This window comes from Puma concolor, chromosome B4 (assembly GCF_028749965.1).
Source record: "Puma concolor isolate L17-30 chromosome B4, mPumCon1.1.hap2, whole genome shotgun sequence".
NCBI classification, from domain to species: Eukaryota; Metazoa; Chordata; class Mammalia; order Carnivora; family Felidae; genus Puma; species Puma concolor.
This window is the reverse complement of record NC_141673.1, coordinates 7016055-7030431: the sequence shown is the minus strand read 5'-3', so window position 1 is coordinate 7030431 and position 14377 is coordinate 7016055.

Here is a 14377-nt window from a genome sequence, read left to right as displayed (position 1 = left end):
GAATAGATGAAAGTGTAAACTAAGAGATAGAAACTTCAAGAAACAATCAAAGGAAATGTTAAAAATCAAAAACATTTTAACAGAAATGAAACATTACCTTTGATGGGATCATCAGTAAACTGGACATGCCAAAGAAATAATCAGTGAGTTTGAACATATATCACCAGTAACTTCCAAAACTGAAATGCAAAGAGAAAAGGGAATGAAAAATATGTAACAAAATATCCAAGAACTGTGGGACAATTACAAAATGGGTAGCATACAAGGGATACAGGAGTGCTGATGCATAGGGGCACTTGTACCCCAATGTTTATAGCAGCACTTTCAACAATAGCCAAATTATGGAAAGAGCCTGAATGTCCATCAACTGACAAATGGATAAAGAAGATGTGGTTTATGTATACAGTGGAATGCTACTTGGCAATGAGAAAGAATGAAATCTGGCCATTTGCATCAACGTGGATGGAACTGGAGGGTATTATGCTAAGTGAAATAAGTTAGGCAGAGAAAGACAGATACCATATGTTTTCACTCATATGTGGATCCTGAGAAACTTAACAGAAGACCATGGGGGAGGGGAAAGGGAGAAAAAAAGTTACAGAGAGAGAGGGAGGCAAACCATAAGAGACTCTTAAATACTGACAACAAACTGAGGCTTGATGGAGGGTGTGGGAGAGGGGGAAGGGGGTGGTGGGCATTGAGGACGGCACCTGTTGGGATGAGCACTGAGTGTTGTATGGAAACCAATTTGACAATAAATTATATTTGATATAAAAAAAACTAAATGGGTAGCATACATGTAATGGGACTACTAGAAGAAGAAAAAAGATAGAAACAAAAGAATTTTTGGAATAATAATGACTGAGAATTTTCCAAAATTGACAGACAACAAACCACAAATCTAGGAATCTTAAAGAATACTAAAAGTGATAAATACCAGAAAATCTACAATTGGGCATATCATATTAAAACTGTAAAAATATATATCAGAACGCCTGGGTGGCTCAGTGAGTTGAGCGTCCAACTCTTGATTTCAACTCAGGTCATGATCTCATGGTTCGTGAGTTTGAGCTTTACATTGGGATCTGCACTGACAGTGCAGAACCTGCTTAGGATTTTTTTTCTCTCTCTCTCAAAATAAAATAAGTCATTAAAAAAGTCAAAGACAAAGAGAAAATCTTGAAAGAAGCTAGAAGGGAAAAAGCTTACCTATAGAGGAACAAGGATAAGAATTACATCACACTCCTCTTCAGAAACTATACAAGTAAGAATGCAGTGAAATATTTAAAGTATTAAAAGCAAAATCATGTAGTGGCACCTGGGTGACTCAGTCAGTTGGGCGTCCAACTCTTGATTTGGGCTCAGGTCTTGATCTCATGGGTTCGGGGGCTCGAGCCCCACATCAGGTTCCACACTGACAGCACGGAGCCTGCTTGGGAGTCTCTCTCTCCCTTTCTGTCTGTGCCTCCCCAGGTTACATGTGTTCTCTCTCTCAAAATAAGTAAACTTAAAAACAATTTTTTTAAATAAAAGAAAATAAAAATGTAGAATTCTATATCTAGAAAAATTATCCTTCAAAAATGAAGAAATACTTTCTCAAAATTAAGGGCATTTGTTATTAACAGAGCTATGTACAGGGATAGGAAGAATCAATACTGTCAAGATGTCAGTTCTTCCCAATTTGATCTATAGAGTCAATGTAATCCTAATCAAAATTCTAGCAAGTTAATATGTGGATACCAGCAAATTGATCCTAAATTTTATATGGTGAAGCAAAAGACCAAGAATAGCCAAAACAATATTGAAGAACAACAAGTAATTTGGAGGACTGCCTCTATCCAACTTCAAGACTTGCTCTAAAGCTGCAGTAACCAAAACAGTGTGGTATTGGCAAAAGAATGGACAAGCAGACCACACAAATATAGTCAACTTGTCTTTGAAGAAGAAACAAAGACAATTGAGTGGAAAAGGGATAGTCTTTTCAACAAATGGCACTGGAACACTGGACATGCACCTGCTGGAAAAAAATAATAAAGAATTTAGAAACAGATCTTTCACGAAAATCTACTCAATGTGCATCAAAGACCTAAATGTAAAAGGCTAAACTATAAACTCCTAGAAGATCACACAGGAGAATATCTAATGGCCTTTGCTTTTGTGATGAGTTTTTAGAAACAACACCAAAAAGTACTATCCATGAAAGAAAACATTGATAAGTTGGATTTCACTGAAATTAAAACCTTCTGCTCTGTGAAAGGCACTGTCAAGAGAATGAAAAGTCAAGCCACAGACTGGGAGAAAATACTTGCAAAGACACATCTGGTAGAGTACCCAAAATATACAAAAAGCTTCTACAACTGAACAATAAGGTAAAAAAAAATGACCCAATTAAAAATGGGCAAAAGACCTGGACACCTCACTAAAGAAGCTATACAGATGGCAAATAAGCATGTGAAAAGATGTTCAGCATCACATGTCATTAGGGAATTTCAAATTAAAATAAGCTACCCCTCACCTGCGTGGCTCAGCCAGTTAAGTGACCGACTTCAGCTCAGGTCATGACTCATGGCTCGTTAAGTCCAGCCCCGTGATGGACTCTGTGCTGACAACTCAGAGCCTGGAGTCTGCTTCTGATTCTCTCTCTCTCTCTCTCTCTCTCTCTCTCTCCGCCCCACCCCCCTGCCACTCATGCTCTGTCTCTCTTTCAGAAATAAATAAACATTTTTAAAAATCGTTTAAATAAGCTACCCTTATATTCCTACTAAAGTGGTTAAAACTCAAAACACTGACCACACCAAATTCTGGCAAGGATGTGGAGCAACAGGAACTCTCATTCATTCCTGGTAGAAGTATAAAATGAAACAGCCACTTGGAAGACAATTTGGCAGTTTCTTATAAAACAAAACATATTCTTACTGTATGGTCTAGCAGTTGAGCTCCTTGGTACTTATGAGCTGAAAACCTATGTCTACACAAAAGTCTGCACCTGAAGGTTTTTATTCATAATTGCCAAAATCTGGAGGCAACCAAGATGTTCTTCGTCAGTAGCTGAGTGGATGGATAAGTGGTGGTACATCCATGTACAATGGAATATTTTCATCAATAAAAAGAAATAAGTTATCAAGTCATGAAAAGATGGGGGAACATTAAATGCATATTGTGGGGTGAGAGAAGCCAATCTGAAAAGGCTACATACTGTGTAATTCCAACTCTATAACATTCTGGGGAAGGCAAAACTAGGAAGACAATGAAAAGATTAGTAGTTGCAGGGGTTGAGGTGCGGGTGGGAGAGATGAGTACATGGAGCCCAGGATTTTAGGGCAGTGACACTTCTGTGAAGTTTGTAATGGTGGTTACATGTCATAGGTTGGTCAAAACCCATAGAATGTACAACACAAAGAGAGAACCCTATGGGCTATAGCTAATAACATATCAATATTGCCATCAGTTATGGCAAATGTACTACACTAATGCAAGATGCTAATAATAGGGGACACAGTGGAAGAAGCCTGGGGAGTAGAGAGGATATATGGATACTTGACTTTCTGCTCAATTTTTCACTAAACCTAGAATTGCTCTTTTAAAAAGGGTGGGAGGGAAAGATGAGGACTAGTAGCAGAGAAGAAGAGATGGGGACAGGGGACCCCTTAATGGGAAGAGGCTATTACTTCCCACAGCTTCCTGCAGTGGGCTCCCGAGCTTAGGGACAAAACCCACAACATAAGACTGGGCATGGATAATTCCTTATTCAGGTGCCATTCTAAGTGCTTTACATAAATTACCTCATGTAGTTCTTGAGCAATAATCCTATATAAACTATTAACATCCCTACTTTACAGAGGAGGAAATGGAAGCACAGAGAAATTAAGTAGCTTGTTCAAGATTGCACAGTTTTTAAGCGGAGCCAAGATTTAAATCTAGATATTAGACTATGTAAGTAAATCACTACATGCAACTTGTTCTCATTCTATAAACTGGGTGATCTTTTGAATGAGAGAAATCATCCCAATTTATTATTTTTCACATTCAAGTCAGTTCAGATGCCTCTCTTCCAACCCGGAAAGACGAAGGGTCTCTTTCAGCAAGAGGTCAGCTTTGTAGGACCCCTCCCACACACACCCTATCTAGGGACTGCCTAGGGGAATATTAAACAGGAACCCAATTTTCTCGTTTTCCCTTTTTTCAGGGAAGCCTAGAAATGCTAGACTGTTGCCAGAGACAGAGGAATGGAATAGGTACTTATCAACCAGGACAACACAGCATGTCCTTGGCCTGTGCATATTGCCTTAGCAGTCCTCTCCCCATTGCCACTCAGTTATGGATTGTCTGGCCATTCCCTCTGCTTAATCTTCACTGCAACCACCCCCTGTCCCCTGCCTTCCTGTCTCTCAACTGGACCCTTGCATAGCTGTTTACAGGCTCTTTGGGTACCTGTCAAGATCCAGCCGAGACAGAAACCACATCAGTTATTTGAACAGAGAGATGGTTGTGCAATCATAAGCACTATCTAATTCCAGAACATTTTCATCACCCAAAAAGAACACCCCTGCCCATTAGCAATCACTACACATTCCCTTTTGTCAACCACTGACCTACTTTTTGGCTCTATAGATTGCCCTACTCTAGACATTTCATATCAATGGAATCTATGATAAGAACCCTTTTGTGTCTGGCTTCTTTCACTTTGTATCGTTTTCAAGGCCCATCCATGTTGTAGCATGTATCAGTGCAGATATATATTGTATGGACTGTATGGATATATCACATATTCATCCATTCATCGATCGACATGCATTTAAGTTTTTTCCACTTTTTGGCTATTATGAATAATGCTGCTGTGAATATTCGTATATAAGTCTTTTTGTGGACATATATTCTCATTTCTCTTGGGTATATGCATCCAAGTGCAATTGCTGAGTCATTGTGGTAACTTGTGTTTAATATTTTGAGGAATTTCCAGATAGTTTTACACAGTGACTGATAGTTAATGGTGTTGAGCATCTTTCCATAGTGTTATTGGCTATTTGTATAATCTCTCTGGAGAAATGTCTATTCAAATATTTTGCCATTTTTAAATTGGGCTATTTGTCTTTTTATTATTGAGTTGTAAATGTATTTTATATATTCCAAAAATAGACCCTTAACAGATACAGGATTTGCAAATATATTTTCCCATTCTGTGTGTTGTCTTTCACTTTCTTGATGGTGTCCTTTGACACACATTTTTTTATTTTATTTTAATGAGGTCCAATTTATTTATTTTTTCTTTGGTTGCTTGTGCTTTTAGTGTCATATCTAAGAAACCATTGCCTAATGAAGAGTCGTAAAGATTTACACCTATGTTTTCTTCTAAGTTTTTTATAGTTTTAGCTCTTACATGTAGGTCTTTGATCCATTTTGAATTCATTGTTTGTATATGGTGTGAAGTAGGAGACCAAATTAATTTGTGTGGATAGCTAGTTGTCCTAGCTACATTCACTGAAAAGACCCAATTTGGGGGGAATCTGGGTGGCTTAGTCGGTTAAGCGTCTGACTCTTGGTTTCGGCTCAGGTCACGATCTCACAGTTTGTGGGTTTGAGCTGCATGTCAGGCTCCAAGCTGACAGTGTGGAGCCTGCTTAGGATTCTCTCTCTCCCTCTGTCTGCCCCTTCCCTGCTTGCTCTCTCTATCCCCCCCCTCTCTCTCTCTCAAAATAAGTAAACATTTAAAAAAAAAAAAAGAAAGAAAAGACCCATTTTTACTCATTGATTGGTCTTAGTGCCTTTGTCAAAAATTAGTTGGCTATAGATGTATGGGTGTATTTCAGGACTCTATATTTCATTGATCTATGTGTCTATCTTTATTCTAGTACCACACTGTTTTTATTACCGTAGCTTTCTAATAGGTTTTAAAATTGGAAGTGTGAGTCTTCAAACTTTGTTCCTTTTTGTTTGTGATTTATTTTACCTATTCTGGGTCCCTTGCTAAATGAATTTCAGGATCAGCTATCCATTTTTGTAAAAAGGCCATTGAAATTTTGATAAGGATTGTATTGAATCTGTTAGATCTATATGGGGCACATTTTAACAATATTAAATCTTCTGGGGCTCCTGGGTGGCTTAGTCGATTAAGTGTCTGATTCTTGATTTCAACTCAGGTCATGATTTCAGTGTTCATGAGATCAATCCCCACATTGGGCTCTGTGCTGTCAGTGTGGAGTCTGCTTGGGATTCTCTGTCTCCCTCTCTCTGCCCCTCCCCAGCTGGCATTCTCTCTCTCTCTCTTAAAATAAATAAACATTTAAAAAAATATTAAATCTTCCAATCCACAAATAGGAATGTCTTTCCATTTATTTAGGTCTTTAATTTCTTTCAGCAATGTTTGGATTTGTATTATATCAAATTTTTTTCTGCATCTGTTAAGGTGATCATATGATTTTTATCTTTCACTTTATTAATGTGGTAGACAACAACATTATCATTATCATATTAATGGATTTGTATATGTTGAACTATCTTTACATCCCAGAGATAAATCCTACTTGATCATGGTATTATCCTTTTAATATGATGTTGAATTCAGTTTGCTAATATTTTTTTTTTCAACGTTTATTTATTTTTTGGGACAGAGAGAGACAGAGCATGAACGGGGGAGGGGCAGAGAGAGAGGGAGACACAGAATCGGAAACAGTCTCCAGGCTCTGAGCCATCAGCCCAGAGCCTGACGCGGGGCTCGAACTCACGGACCGCGAGATCGTGACCTGGCTGAAGTCGGACGCTTAACCGACTGCGCCACCCAGGCGCCCCTCAGTTTGCTAATATTTTGAGAATTTTTGCACCTATATTCATCAGGGATATAGGTCTATAGTTTTATTCTCTTATAGTGTCCTTATCTGTCCTTAGTATCAGGGAATTCTGGCCTTGTAAAATGAGTTTGAGAGACTTCCCTTCTCTTCAGTTTTTTTGGAAGATTTTGAGAATGATTGGTCTTAATTCTTTAAATGTTTGATAGAATTCAGCAGAGAAACTATCTGGTCCTGGGCTTTTCTGCATTGGAAGATTTTTGATTACTGATTCAATCCCATTACTCATTATGTGTGTTTAGATTTTCTATTTCTTCATGATCCAGTGTTGTTAGGTCCATGTTTCTAAGAATTTATCCATTTCTTCTCGATAATCTGACTTTTTGGTGTATAATTGTTCTTAGTAGTGGGGCATTCACTTTCAAATGCCCCTTCTCTGTAAAGAGAGCTTTCCTACTATTCTTACTTTCTGATCTTATACTCTAATAAACTTTTGTCTGCTGCTCAAAAAAAAATGTTCATTGTAGTTTCTTATGCTCTTTTATATTTCTTTGGTATCATGTATAATGTCTGCTCTCTCATTTTTTATTTTATTTAAGTCTTCTCTCTCTTTTTTTTTCTTTTGTCTAGGTAAAGGCTTATCAATTTTGTTTACCTGAAATCTTTTTTTTTTTAACGTAGGCATTTATCACTATAAACTTTTCTATTTTAACACTGCTTTTACCGTGCATGTGGTATGTTGTGTTTCTGTTTGTTTCAAGATATTTTTATTTCTCTTTTGATTCCTTCTCTGACCCGCTGGTTGTTCAGGAGTGTGTTGTTTAATTCCCACATATTTGTGAATTTTCCAGTTTTCCTCCTGTTATTGACTTCTAGTTTCCTACCAATGTGTTGGAAAAGATACTTGGTATGATTTAAATCTTAAATTTGCTAAGACTTGTTTTGTGACGTATATTATCTCTCCTGAAAAATGTTCTGTGTTCACTTAGGAAGAATGAGTATTCTGCTGTTTAATGCAGTGTTCTGCATATGTCTGTCAGGGCCATTTGGTTGGTAGTCCAACATTTCCTTTTGATTTTCAGTCTGTGTCCATTGTTGCAAATGTGGTATTGAATTCCCCTACTATTATTGGATTGTTGTCTATTTCTCCCTTCAGATCTGTTAATATCTGCTTAATATAGTTACTTTTATGTTGGGTGCATATATGACTGTTAAGTTCTCTTGATGAATTGAACTTTTTGTCATTATATAATGACCTTCTTTGCCATTTGTTATAGTTTTTGGCTTAAAGTCTATTTTGTCTGATGTAAGTGTGGCTATCCCTGCTCTCTCTTGCATAGAATATATTTTTCCATCTCTTCACTTTGAGCCTATGTATGTCCTTAAAGCTGAAGTGAGTCTCTTGTAGGCAACATATTGTTGGATCTTGTTTTTTAATTCATTTATATCAAGAGTAATTATTGATAGGTAAGGACTTGCTAATTGTTCTCTGGCTGTTTTTAGTTCCCTTGTGCCTTTCTATGACTTTTTCTGTCTTCCTTTGTGAATTGATGATTTTCTGTAGTGTTATGCTTTGATTCCATTGCCTTTATCTATCATTGCAGGGTTTTGCTTTATGGTTACCATGAGGCTTACATAAAACATCTTATAGATACAAGTCTTTTCCATGCTGGTAACAACTTTATTTCAGCCATATGCAAAACTCCTTTTTTTTTTCTTTTTAGATTTTCTTTTTTCAAATCATCTCTACACCCAATGTGGGGCTCAAACTCATGACCCCAAGATCAAGGGTCACACACTCTATCGACTGAGCAAGCTGGGTGCCCCTATTTATCTTTTTTTATGAGCATTTTTTTTCAAGTTAGTTAACATACAGTGTAGTCTTGGCTTCAGGAGTAGAACCCAGTGATTCATCTCTTACGTATGACACCCTGTGCTCATCCTGAAAAGTGCCCTCCTTAATGCCTGTCACCCATTTAACCCTCCCCTCCCTCCAGCAACCCTCAATTTGTTCTCTGTATTTAAGAGTCTCTTATGGTTTGCCTCCCTCTCTAAAATCTCTCCTTTTACCTTCCTTCTTTTTATGTTTTTGATGTCACAGTTTACCTTGTTTTATATTGTGGATTTATTAACAAATTATTATAGTTATAATTACTATTTTTTAATGTTTTTTATTTATTTTTGAGAGAGAGAGAGAGAGAGAGACAGACAGAGAGAGAGAGAGAGAGAGTGCAAGCGGGGCAGGGGCAGACAGGAGAGAGAGACAGAGAATCCCAGCAGGCTCCATGCTGTCAGCACAATGAGCTGAAATCAAGAGTTGGCCATTCAACCCACTGGGCCACCCAGGTGCCCCAAGTAGTTATAATTATTTTTAATACCTTTGTCCTTTAACCTTTATACTAGAATTAAATGGCTAATACACTGCCATATTACAGTATTAGAACGTTCTGAATTTGACTACACAGTTGACCCTTGAACAACATGGATTTGAACCATGCAGGTCTGCTTACACGTGGAATTTTTTTAGAGTTGACAGCAAAAGCCACAAGGCATTTATTTACAACTGCTGACCCCAGTCATCACAGACTGAATAGAAGGTTACTGGTGCAGAGGTCATACCTGCTGCTCTGTAGGTACCTGGGGAGGCCCACAGAGACTGTCAGCAACTGCAGGGGACTCAGGACCAGGCAGGGATGCAAGGTGCCCTGTGTGTGCAGACACAGTGCTGCACAGGGGGCCCTGCACCCCAGCACCCCTGCCCCCTGAGTGCTCCAGATGGGTTTCAGGGCTGTGCCAGGGCAGCCATAGACCTTGGGCCCCTCCCTCCAGGGTTGGGTGTGGATCCCTTCCCACAGTGGTCCCCATCCCCACCCTTGGCTTCCCAGAAGCCAGTGCATTCACATGTAGCTGCAGCTGCCGATGGCCACAGGCCAGTGATGTACCTCCAAGCAGATGGGACAGCTCACCTCCAGGCCACTGTCATTGCCGCAGACCTTCCTGGTGGCCACTGCTACTAAGCCAAAAACCACCAGGCTGTGGAACATTGCCATCCCAGGCCACACTGCCCAGCTGGCTTGGCCCACTTACATGCAGATTCTTTTTAAATAAATATACATATGGTACTGTACTTTTTCTTTCTCACGATTTTCTTAACATTTTTTTCTTTAGCTTACTTCATCGTGAGAGTGCAGTATATAATTCATATAACATACAAAATATGTGTTAATCAACTGTCTATGTTATCAGTAAGGCTTCTGATCAACAGTAGGCTATTAGTAGTTAAGTTTTTGAGGAGTCAAAAATTATAAGGGGATTTTTGACTCTGCAGGGGTCAGTGCCCTGCATAGTTCAAGGGTCAGCTGTACTTACCTTCCCGGTGTGTTGTATACTTTCATATGTTTTCATGTTACTAATTAGCATACTTTCATTTCAGTTTGAAGAAGAACTTCAACATTTCTTATGAGGCACATCTAGTGGTGATGAACTCCCTCAGCTTTTGTTTGTTTGGGGTAATCTTTCTCTCATATCTGAAGGGCAGCTTTGCCAGATCATTCTTGGTGGGCAATTTTATTCTTTCAGCACTATGAATATATCATCCCACTCTCTCCTGGACTATAAGGTTTTTGCGGAGAAGCCCACTGATAGCTTTATGGGGATTCCCTTGTAAGTTACACTCTTCATTTCTCTTGTTGCTTTAAAAATTTTTTTAATGTTATTTTTATTTTTGAGAGAGAAAGTGGGAGAGAGACAGAGAGAGAGAGGGAGACACAGAATCCGAAGCAGGCTCCAGGCTCCGAGCTGTCAGCACAGAGCCTGACGCAGGGCTTGAACTCACGAGCCATGAGATCATGACCTGAGCTGAAGTCAGATGCTTCGCCGACTGAGCCACCCAGGCACCCCTCTTGTTGCTTTTTAAAAAATTATTGTTATTATTTCAGGGATTATTTTTACAATTGTATTTAAATCCAAATTAGTTAACATATAGTGTAATAATGGTTTCAGGAATAGAATTTAGTGATTCATTTCTTACCTATGACACCTAGTGCTCATCCCAACAAGTGCCCTCCTTAATGCCCATCACCCATTTAGCCCACCTCCAAGTGGACACCCCACCCGACACACCACCAGCAACCCTCAGCTTTTTTCTCTGAATTTAATAGTCTCTTATGGTTTACCTCCCTCTCTGTTTTTATCGTATTTTTCCTTTCTTCCCCCTGCGTTCATCTGCTTTGTTTCTTAAATTCCACATATGAGTGAAATCATATATTTATTGACTATTTTGCTTAGCATAATACATTCTAGTTCTATCCATGTTGTTGCAAATAGCAAGATTTCATTCTTTTTGATCACCAAGTAATAGTGCATTGTACATATACACCACATCTTCTTTATCCATTCGTCAGTCAATGGACATTTGGGCTCTTTCCATAATTTGGCTATTGTTGACAGTGCTGCTACAAACATTGGGATGCACATGCCCCTTCAAATCAACATTTTTGTATCTTTTGGATAAATATCTAGTAGTGCAATTGCTGGGTGATAGGGTAGAGCTATTTTAAATTTTTTGAGGAAACTCCATACTATTTTCCAGAGTGGCTGCACCAGTTTGCATCCCCACAAGCAGTGCAAAAGTGTTCCCCTTTCTCCTCATCCTTGCCAACATCTGTTGTTGCCCGAGTTGTTAATTTAGCCATTCTGACAGGTGTGAGATGGTATCTCATTATGGTTTTGATTTGTATTTCCCTGATGATGAATGATGTTGAGCATCTTTTCATGTGTCTGTTAGCCATCTGGATGTATTCTTTGGAAAAGTGTCTATTCATGTCTTTTGCCCATTTCTTAACCAGATTATATGTTTTTTGGTGTTGAGTTTGATAAATTCTTTATAGATTTTGGATACTAACCCTTTATCAGATGTGTCATTTGCAAATATCTTCTCCCATTCCTTCGGTTGCCTTTTAGTTTGTTGTTTCCTTCACTGTGCAGAAGCTTTTTATCTTGATGCTCTTCAAAGAGTTCATTTTTGCTTTTGTTTCCCTTGCCTCTGGGAACATGTCAAGTAAGAAGCTGCTGTGGCTGAGGCCAAAGAGGTTGTTGCCTGTTTTCTCCTCTAGGATTTTTATTGTTTCCTGTCTTACATTTAGGCCTTTCATCCACTTTGAGTTTATATTTGTGTATGGTGTAAGAAAGTGGTCCAGGTTCATTCTTCTGCATGTTGCTGTCTGGTTTTCCCAGCACCATTTGCCAAAGAGAATGTCTTTTTTCCATTGGATATTCTTTCCTGCTTTGTTGAAGATTAGTTGGCTGTACATTTGTGGGTCAATTTCTGGGTTCTCTATTTTGTTCCATTGATCTATGTGTCTGGTTTTGTGCCAGTACCATAAAGTCTTAATGATTACAGCTTTGTAATATAGCTTGAAGTCCAGAATTGTGATGCCTCCAGCTTTGGTTTTCTTTTCCAGCATTGCTTTGGCTCTTTGGGGTCTTTTCTGGTTCCATACAAATTTTAGAATTGTTTTTTCTAGCTCTGGTGTTATTTTGATAGGGATTACATTGAATGTGCATATTGCTCTGGGTAGTATCGACATTTTAACAATATTCTTCCAATCCATGAGCATAGAATGTTTTTCCATTTCTTTGTGTCTTCTTCAATTTCTTTTATAAGCATTCTATAGTTTTCAGCATACATATCTTTTATCTCTTTGGTGATGCCTAGGTATTTTGATACTGAGGTATTTTGGTTAATACCTAGGTATTTTATACATTTTCCATGTAGGTTGTCTGTAAAGAGTGAAAGTTTGACTTCTTCCTTGTGTCTTGTTGCTTTTAAGATTCTTTGCCTTTGATTTTTGACACTTTTATCCTAATGTATCTTGGAGGAGATCTATTGAAGTTGAGACCTTTGGAATTCTCAGCCATTATTATTATTATTTTTAATTTAAATTCTACTTAGACCATTATTTCTTTAAGCTTTCTCCCCCCTCCCCACCACCCCTCCTTCCTCCCTCTCTTCTCCTTCTGGGGCTCTAATAATCTGCAGATTGCTTCTTTTGATGGCATCCCATAGATCAGATAGGCTTTCTTCACTCCTGCCTTCTTTTTCCTTTGTCACTCTCTGGATAATATCAAAGTCCCTTTGTTGTAATTCACAGATTCTTTCTCCTGATTGATTCATTCTGCAGCTGATGCCCTCTGTAGCATTTTTCACTCATTCATTGTATTTTTCAGCTCTAGAATTTGTTTGGTTTTTTATTGATATGATTTCTATTGTTTATTAAACTTCTCATTTTATTCATGTATTGTTTTCCTGATTTCATTGAATTGTCTTTCTGTGTTTTCTCATAGCCCATTGAGCTTCCTTAAAGCAGCTATTTTGAATTCTTTGTCAGGTAAAATGCAGCTCTCCACGTCTTTGGGGTTGGTTACTGGAAGATGATTGTGATCCTGTGGGGGTGTCATGTTTCCTTGATTCTTCATGTTCCTTGAAGTCTTGCTTTGCTGTCTTCATGTTGTGGTAGCAGTCACCTCCTTCAGCTCTTGCTAACTGACTTCAGGGGAGAAATTCCTATCAGTCGTGCTAGGGAGACTGAAGCTTTCTTTTTCAGACTTTCTATGGATACACCTCCTCCATACTTCTTGCTCCCACTTGTGTCAGAATTCTTAAGCTTGTTTGCCTTCTCTTGATCCTGTACCAGAAAGAGTGCTGACAGCCTGTTTTTTTTGTTTTTGTCTTTGTTTTTCCCAAGGGTAGGGTTAGAGTTCAAGTTTGTGGTCTTCCCCTGATCTGCAGACTCAGGCTGGCTTTCCATGTGTGCTCACTAGCCATCTGCCAAAGCTCACTCTTGCAACCATCAAGAGTTTGCACAGAGAGCCAGCTGTAGGGTGAAGGTGTGTGGGGTGAGGTGCATGGATCACCAGGGGTGCCTTTGGGCCAGTTGGGGGGATTTGCAGTCAAGGTCTCCCCAGCAGCTTGTGGGCAGGCTTCTTGTTGGAGTCTGAAACACATAGGATCCATTTCCCTTTAATGCCCCCTGAAAGTCTTATCTGTCACTCTCCCAGCCTTTCCCCACCCTCAAGTCATGCAGCTTATGACTCAGTACTCTGGTTGGAGTGAGTGAGAAATAGACCCATTTGGCAACATGCTGCACAGCTGGGGAAGCCATGTACTCCCTCACATGCTTGCATTTCCCCCTGTGGAGGAAATCAAGGTCCAAGAACATCTCCGTTGGCATGAGCTGTGCAGCCTTGGGGGAAGGGGGATGTGTGTAAAGTCAAACTGTTTCTCTTTCCCTCTCCAGTGAGTCCAATTTCTTATATTCTTTCTCCAGTGGTGTGCTAGAACTTCTCTACTGGAAGCATGAACTTCCACAAAGGTTCTCTTGTCTGTGGGTGATTGTCTAAGACAGTTTTCCAGGGGTCTCCTAGGCGGTGGCTAAGAGGGGCTGGAGCCAGTTCACAGGCTACTGCAGGGTTCAAGGTGGGACTGAGGTCTGTATTACTTGATACATTGGTGGTCAAGACTCTTCCCTCCCAGTCTCCTTGGTGTGTGGTGCTGAATCCCATATCTCCCACCAGGCACTTTTGTCTGCGGATGG